This window comes from Arachis ipaensis, chromosome B09, assembly GCF_000816755.2.
Source record: "Arachis ipaensis cultivar K30076 chromosome B09, Araip1.1, whole genome shotgun sequence".
NCBI lineage: Eukaryota > Viridiplantae > Streptophyta > Magnoliopsida > Fabales > Fabaceae > Arachis > Arachis ipaensis.
The window spans coordinates 36,129,709-36,138,619 of NC_029793.2; positions in this window are offsets into that span (position 1 = coordinate 36,129,709).

Consider the following 8,911-nt stretch of genomic DNA (forward strand, 5'->3'; position numbering starts at 1 on the left):
GGCAACTAACCAAGCACCTCAAAAGCAACCAAAAAATAGTCCATGTATTCAGTCAAATTTCAACATCAATATATTCAAACTGATTTTATATACAAATTTGTTCATACAAACTATATTATTTGTTCTAATATGGTCAATTATGTCCTCTTCAAATGCAAATCAATTAGAGTGTGTAATCAGACTACTGTCCAAATATTAAAGAAATAAAATATAAACTAAGATATTATATCCACTTCAAAATTTTGCATCATAGTGATAAAGTAGCTTCAAAAAAGAGATTGTTTGTCCTCTATCAACCATTTTTTGTATAGCTTGTAAATATTTTAAATACAGTAAATATTATGAATTGTAAAATCATCAGCATGTTCATATTATTTGTATAAAGATATGTATGCATAAGCTATGAGCATGGTCAAATTAAGCATACCAAAGCTAGTTCCTCGATGATTATAGAGTCGTTTCTGCCCTTTTTAAAATGTTCATAGGCACACCGTGCATGTCGCTCCCACTGGTCAACTGCTTCAAGCTGATGAACACTAAGTGTAGCTGCACAAAACTCATCAAAATCCATCCTCCTATATTGCAATGCATTAAGCTACAACCCAAATTCATTTTAATCAGCGAGCACTATTGGTGCAAATCTTATTTATATAATTTATGGAAGCATTGGTACAGTTAAATCATAGAACTTACTGGTCCAAGTAAGTTAGGAATGTGTGACTCCTTCACAGCATCTATTAAAAGTATTGAAAGCTCCTCTGATGACTTCTTTATAATATTACAAACGCAAAAAGGATTATTAGCTTGGTGCACTAATGATATGCTTCATTGTCTTCCAAAAAGCAAAAGTAAAAATACAAAGAATAAAAATACCAAATTAAATAACTACATTACCTCATCTTTGAGCATGTGAATTCTTAACAGAACATGTGCTACTACAGCTAATAAAGCGAATAATCTAAGTTACAACATCATTTATGAAATGAAAATGTTTCAATTTCCCTGGGTTTACATAGAATTTAACCAAAATTTTCATCCCTAAAATACTACTGCTCCAGTATTACAGTGCAAGATTGAGGAGAAGAAAAGATTGGAAAAAACTGATAACAACGAAATAATTTTAGGCTAGAAGTAAATAGTTGGACAGAATCTAAAGCATTAGTAGCTGTGTTTTGCGTTTGAAACTTAAGTTGTGCTACTCAAAAATGGTAACTTACATTATAAATTACACCCCACATCAATGTTTTTAAAAAGATCCAAAATCTTTAACTCGCCATACCTACACACCAGAAACATAAAAAGATTAGTGGAAAACATTGAGCAGAGAAACTTCAAGTCATTTGGGGTGGAGTGAGCCACTGCACGACTTGGCCTTTCCTGGGTAAAGCTATCTGATTCAGAACAGTGGGAGTTGGGTTGTCGCTGCAACATACTTTGTGCGCGTCACCGTCGCACTTCGCATCACCATCTCTGGCACCGATTCCTCACCATCGATCAATCATGTGTATGAGATTAAATTGAGAGAGAAACAAATTGAGGAAAGATAGAGAGGGAGAGAGAGAGAGAGAAATGATAAATTCGAAATTTTTTTTGAAGAAGACTAAAAGTTTAAAACTCATTCGAAAATTTTTTCGGGAAAATTCCCGCTAATGAGTTTTGTTTAGTATTTGAAATCAAAGCATTTGGCTGATCAACAAAAGGCAATCCGTGTGATGGTGTTATCAGCCAATCAAATGCTATGATTATCCACTGTATTTGGATAATTGGAATTTTGGAATTAGGGATACACAAAGTTTGAATTACCTGAAAGTCTTCTGTGCAAAACAAAGCTTCATCCGTCTTTTCAGGCTCCATCGTCCACTCACGCTAGTTTCAACATCCTATTATGAGGAGGAAAAAAACAAAACTACATAGGACAGCTGTCACTCTCTCAAACATCATTTAATAGTGCTAAATAGTGTGTAAATTTACTATTTGGCTAGTTAACCTAATTATATATTAATAGATAATAGATAGATCTAACTAAACAGAATTGATTGATTACACTAACATCATCTTGACATAAAAAGTATATTTGGCTCAGAAAAAAGTTATCATCTACTGGGTTTTATAATTTTGTATATGACATATTCACAACCAAGGCTAAGAAGGACTTTAAACTATGGTTTGTACACATGTACAACAACTAGGCCTTATAAGTATGATACTTGGGTTTTATAGAAAGAAATCATTGGTTGTGAATCATTTAAAAGAAATAGATTATATATTATGGACTGACATAACTGTAGAGTGCCATGATTATCTTTAAAAAGTTAATTATGATGCCTTATGAAGGTGTGTTTAATAATAGGTTTCTAAAATTAGTCTGATTTAATGATTATCAGAAAAATGCTACATAATTCAAAATATATACCAATGATAGCTAATAATAGGTTAATACAAAAATGATTTATAATTATATATCATATAAATTTAGTATTACAGCATGGTATTACGAGGTCTATATCAATAAAGGTATAATATCAGAATAGATGTGGAATAAAGTAGTAACAATAAGGCCAATCAATGAAAAATATAGTATTTTAAATTTTCACATAGGTTTGTAAGACCAACTTAATGGTATGACACACACCTGGCACACCCACACAATCGTTGTTACCAGTTGTTTATTACAGATACCAAAGTATATCATGTGAAGAGAAAGAGAAAGATAAAAAAAATTGGACACAAGTGGAGCTTCTTAGGGCAAAAGTCCTCAGCAGTTAAAGCTGGGGAAGAAAAATTAAGACAATGCAATCATCACAAGGACTAAATATAGATATAGTTATGAGCAGAATGCTACTAAAAGATATCCCATTGAACTCAAGGTCAAAAGATACAAGTTAATGTAGATTTATTTTTCATAATGAGATTTAGAATACAAAGTCAAAACATCTTGGTTCCATTTAGGTAAGTATGAATGGAACAAAGTTGGGTGTATACAGATTGAAGAATAATGATTTTTGACATAAATAGGACATGGTTTCTGGCACATGTTTCTTTTGCTTATACTCTCTATGTTTGGAATATTAACAAGCATATTTAATCTGAAATGTGCAGAGATGGAGGAAAGAAATATGCTTACAAACAAGAGAAAGGTTGATCAATTTTGTACGAATGAATGATCAAGCAATAGAGAGATTCAAGGTACAAAATATGGATAACATGCTTTCAATCAACATAATATAAATGAAGTCATTTTTATCACAGTTGAAAAATAGCTTATTCACAATAAAGTCAATTTCAATTATAGTGTATATACCACTGCAAGAGTATGTTGAATATCTCTAAATAATTGTATAACATGGTGTTATAAGTGAGAAAGGTAACAAAGGTGTCATGGCAGGGACTTTGTGATCAACATTATCGGCTGACTGGAGTCAACCAGTTGATGATATGCAACGCAAAAAAGGGATTCATATTAGCTCTAGCAGTACCATTGGAAACTCAAGGTATTTTACCGAGAATAGCAACCTACAAAACGATGAGATCTGGGCAAGCTTGGGAACTAAACCAGATGTTCTAGTAGATGTAACTAACACAGGTAATCTTATAGTACTAACAAAATAGAAACCAAAATCTTATTTAGATTATGGATAGGTAAACTATGAAAGATCTTTATATGGCAGATACTGCAAGGCATGCTAGGATGGAACGAGCTAACAAGCTAGCCAAGAAAAAATAATGTGTAGTAGAATCTTCCCCTCAAGGTAAAGCCTTAATAAATAATACTTTATTTCAGCACTTGCTGTTAACCAATTATTAATGTGCAAATCATTCTTTAATTGCATATTAGTGTGAATAGTGAGCGAGGTTACATTGTAGAATAACAATTTGTGAAAAAATTATATGTATAGACCCAACTTGTGTTACATAACTGTATATAAAGTGTAGTAATAATTCATTGAATTTTTTCTAAAATCGCTACAAGGTAATTATTATTCACTAATGCCAAGTGTATTTTACTATTGCTTAGTGGAAAATTTAGCTATAGATTGTGTCATCCCAGGAAATGTAACATCTACTCTAGCGGATTGGACACTCTATCCAAGTATTGTTATGCAAACCATGAAGAGGGATGAATACAGAACTTACAAAACAGCCAAAAATAGACATTGCTGCCATCAAATCTAACAACACTAGACAATTTAAGAAGTAGAGGTAATGGACTAATAGTAACAAACTACACACCAGACTAATTTATGCATTCTAAATATAGTAATTTAGCAAATATCTTTCATTGGCAGACAATGCTAGGCATGCTAGGATGAAACGAGAGAACAAGCTAGCCAAGAAAAAACAGTATATGGGAACGTCTTCCCCACAAGGTAGGAACTATATAAACTATGTTGTAGAAGGACTTGCTTATTCCACCTGAGTTATAATAGGTACATTTCAAAGTCACTATTTATGAATTCATGTGTCCTTAGTCTGAGTTATCTTTTTTTGTAATAATTTATATGTTTTCTGACATGATAAAAATTGTAGTTGAGTTGGTTAACATTCACAATCAAAGGTTGATTGTGGATAAGAAAAACAACACATGTTCAAATGCAAAGGTTAGGATTAGTTTATTAGATCTTTGTTAAGTTGCAAGTGTTGGATTATGGCTATTATGGATTGAATGCTACTGAAAATTGCTTGATTATGCTGAATTTCTGAATTGCACACCACAAGTTTGATTGAATGCCTATGTGAAGCTTTGCATTCGATTTATATGTTGTAGTTACTATAAATATTAAATGGCTTGGACACTAATAAATTTCCTGAAATTTGCTGTAGTGAAAATCTAACAATAACGACGTAAAACCGCTCGTATTTTCCGGTGTCATCACTCATCACCGAATCTCAATAACATAAGACCCATGAGGTTTCACTAGTAAAGAAACCATTTTACAGATTCTAAATACTTACCATTTTCTGGCACTGATTTATAGCCTGCAGCTTATGCATTTCATACTCATTTTTTCTTCCTTCTTTCCTTAACTGCTTTCATAAACGTATAATGCATACAATATGATCAATTAGCACACTGATAATAAAGGAAGATCAAGCAAAACAGGCCCTGGCCCGTAAATACTTTTTATGTGTACTTTTTGCAAACTTTAGAGAACTATAAAGCAACCATAAATTGATGTTTATTATTTTTACAAAGAAACATTCAAATGATAAAGACACAATTGTTTCATCTTGAAATAAAAATTAATTGGTGAATTTTCATCTTCTTTAGATATTGTTGATCATTTTCATGAGCCGATTAACAAAATGAGAATAAGGAGAAGCCTCATACCTGCAACAGCTCTTTCTCTCTATAAGCCTTCCATTGTCAGTGATTTATTGTGTTCTTTACTTGTAGAAGCTTTTATAGGAAATAAATAACAAATAATTAATAGGAATTGAAGAAGTGGTGTCTGCAGTATGTTTTTTTTTAGTCATATGGTGCGTGTGGTCCTTATACAATCTTAAGAGTTGTGAACCCCTTTGTGAATTGTTCAAGTTTGTTAACCTTTTGATTGTATCCTTTGTATGGCTTCTTTTTAGGAAAGCAGGAGTCAATAACAAGCTACACGCACACATATTTTAGTGAAGACTACGACATAATTATGCATTCTTATGAAGAAAGGAGTAAAAAGGTATTTATGACTGGAATTTTGTTGCTAAAACACCTAGCATTGTATTATGTGATTATTTGATGTAATTGACTTTGGTTTTTGACTATGAATTATAATTGTCGTTGATATTATTGTGATTATTGTTTAATGGTTAGATTTACTTTGATTATGTCTGTGTTGCGATTATTGTTTTGGTTGAATTGAGTGCTTGTAAATGAACCATGTTGCTGCCTTGTTAGAATTGGTAACGAGAAATTAGGAGGAAATTATTGAGTTAGAATGATATTACTAAGTAGTAACATGAATAAGTGATAAATTAATTACTAGTATTTTCTGTTTCCACCTTTCATACAATCTGTCCCTTTCACACAAATAGTATTATCCTTGCTATGAACTTCTTAAAATGCTCATGTCTACATATATATTAGTAGTTTAGTACTAAAGCATAGTAGCACTTTATTTTATATCCTCATTGATTATTTTAGTAGCTAAGTATTATTTTACATTGTTATTTTTTTAATTCTTTCGATGATGTACATGTTACTGAAATTTAAATGCAATGTCTTACTAATCTTATAAATTTTTGTTGTTTTAAATGTCAGGTTCTAAAAAAATAAAAAATACTTGTCAATTAAAATACAAAAATCTGTTAATAAGAAGGTGATTAGTGCACACAAAACTAAGCTTTCACACCTTAAACCTACAAAATCACGAGCTCTAGTTCCTTCACATGTATCTAAAAAGCCTTCAGCATTACCACCTTCTTCTTCGCAGCCACCACAAAAATTCAAGAGAAATTTACTATCATCCCATGCGGATCATACACCATCACCATCACCATCACCAGCTGAATCACCATACTGTTCACCTATCCAACGTCAATCATTTGATAATGCTCCTAATAATGAACGAAATTTACATCATGCTCACTCATCTGATGAAAATCATTAAGATGAATCTCTTACTCAAGAAGGTGAACCTGTCACTCAAGAAGGGCTCTTGAAAATCGTGCCTTTTGGCAAAGAGTAAGTACAACAATCACTTTTGTGTTTTAACGTTCTCTTTATATTATTTTTATTGTGAATACATGTGTAATTACTCATTATTTGATCTTCTTATAGGTTTAATCCATGTACTGCTGTTCGTCATGTAACAAATGCCATTAAAAGCAAATTTTCAGAATTCTGCCCTACATGGGGACATGCCAATGAACAAATGCAAGATTTGTGGTTTATTGAATTTAAGGTAAGTATTTATTATCTTTTTTTTGTTATTTTGACATTATACATAGTAGGTAATTCAATGTATATGTTTGTTTTCTTTTACAGAAAAATTGTATGTGGGAACCTCAACACAATGCAAGAATTCGTCAATTTTTTTAGATTAAAGGGAATGCTCAATTAAGAGGGTTGATGAATCGGGAGAGATTCAATTATTCAAAAGACCCTAACTATGTACCAAAATATATTCCTGAACCCGTTTGGCGTCAACTATTACATTATTGGGCTACAGATCTGCATTTTTAGAACTAGTCAGCAGCAAATACTGTGAATCGAGCATCAAATGCTGGAAGTTCCATGCATACTGGTGGTTCCATATCTATGGGTGAACATGCACACAGAATGGTAAGATAAAAATAGTTTAATTTTAGTCTTAGTTCTTATTATGTGCAATATTTTCTTATTCTTTTTTCTTTCTTAATCGATTAAAACTATTATATTATAGGAGAAAGCTATGTGAGTAAAACCTTTTCTAGATGAGGTTTATACTAAATGCCACACCAAAAAGAACAAAAGTTGGATTGATAAAAGATTTGAAAAAGTCATTGTATGTGATGCTAGTTTGTTCTTCTTTTTTTTGTCGTTTTCAAAAATAATTTTCACTATATGTTAGTATTTGTTCATGGCATATTTAGTTGTGATTAAAATGAATTGGTTTTGTAGGGCGAATTCAAAAAGCGAAAGGCAGAACTTTCTCAAGTAGCTTTATCCTTGGATAATGAGGAAGATGTTGAGGCATCTAAAGAAGGCCTAGATATACCAAATGATTACACTATTTGGAACGAAGTTGTGACAAAGGAGAAAAAGAAAGCTGCTTTTGGTTTAGATCTCTCTTCAAAGTTGGATTTCAGAAATTTCTCAAAGACATCCAAAGACAATCTAAATATTGAGCAAGAATTTCACATGTGGAAAGAAAAGGCAAAGGAGCAAGAAATGATCAATGAAGAGCAAAAGATTAAGTTGAATGATGCTGAGCATAAGTTAAAGGATCAAGGACGTCAACTAAAAGCTCAATAGAAAAGAATTGGTTCTATTGAAAAGACACTTCATGCTTTGTATAAAAAGTTGAATCTCCCACTTCCTTCAACCATGTCTGTTCTTGCAGATGATGAGCTTGGGACAGGCTCTAGTGATGATGAGGATGATAACATGAGTGATTGATGTTTGGAGTATATATTTTTTCTAATTTAGATTAAGGAATTTTTAGGTGAATTAGTTAGTACATTTAATTTTATTCATGATATTTGACCTTTTTAAAGGCTTTTTTTTGTTTTAGTTTAATTATTTTTTTATTTTATTTTGATTACATTCATGGACAAGTATTTTAATAATAAATATTTTTTTAACTCTTTTATGGTAATTGGCTTTTTCATGACTTTATTATGTGTTTATAATTTCGATGATGTAATATGAAAAAATGATTATGATGGTCTTAATATAGAAAGCAAATCGAATACAATTTATTTTCTAAAATATTTATATATTAAATAGTAAATTATTTTGATTTGTCTAAAATTTGTTCGAAGAAAATTTGTTATATTTGACTAAATTCATTAGAAATTTATCTAAAATAAAGTATATTTTTTGTTTGAAATTTGTCTAAAAATCAATATTTTTATGTTTGAAATTTGTCTGAAATCCGTTGTCTTTATATTGGCTAATCTATCTGAAATTCGTCTAAAATACATCATAATAGTTAGAAATCTAGCAGATAAATGCCTATTTGAAATCTGTCACAAAATTGTCTGAAAAAAATTTCGGATGAAATTTCAGACAAAATGTAAATTAGCAAGAAGGCTTTTTGGGACAAAAAAAATTCGTCCCAATTTTGTTTGAAAGAAAAAATTTGTCTCTAATTTGTTCGAAATTTATTTCAATTTCGTCTCAAAATTCGTCCGAAAAAGTCCTATTTCTATTAGTGTGAATTATGGTCCTCGAAATGGCCTATTTAAAGGTCAGTTCTATTTAATTCTGGTCTAT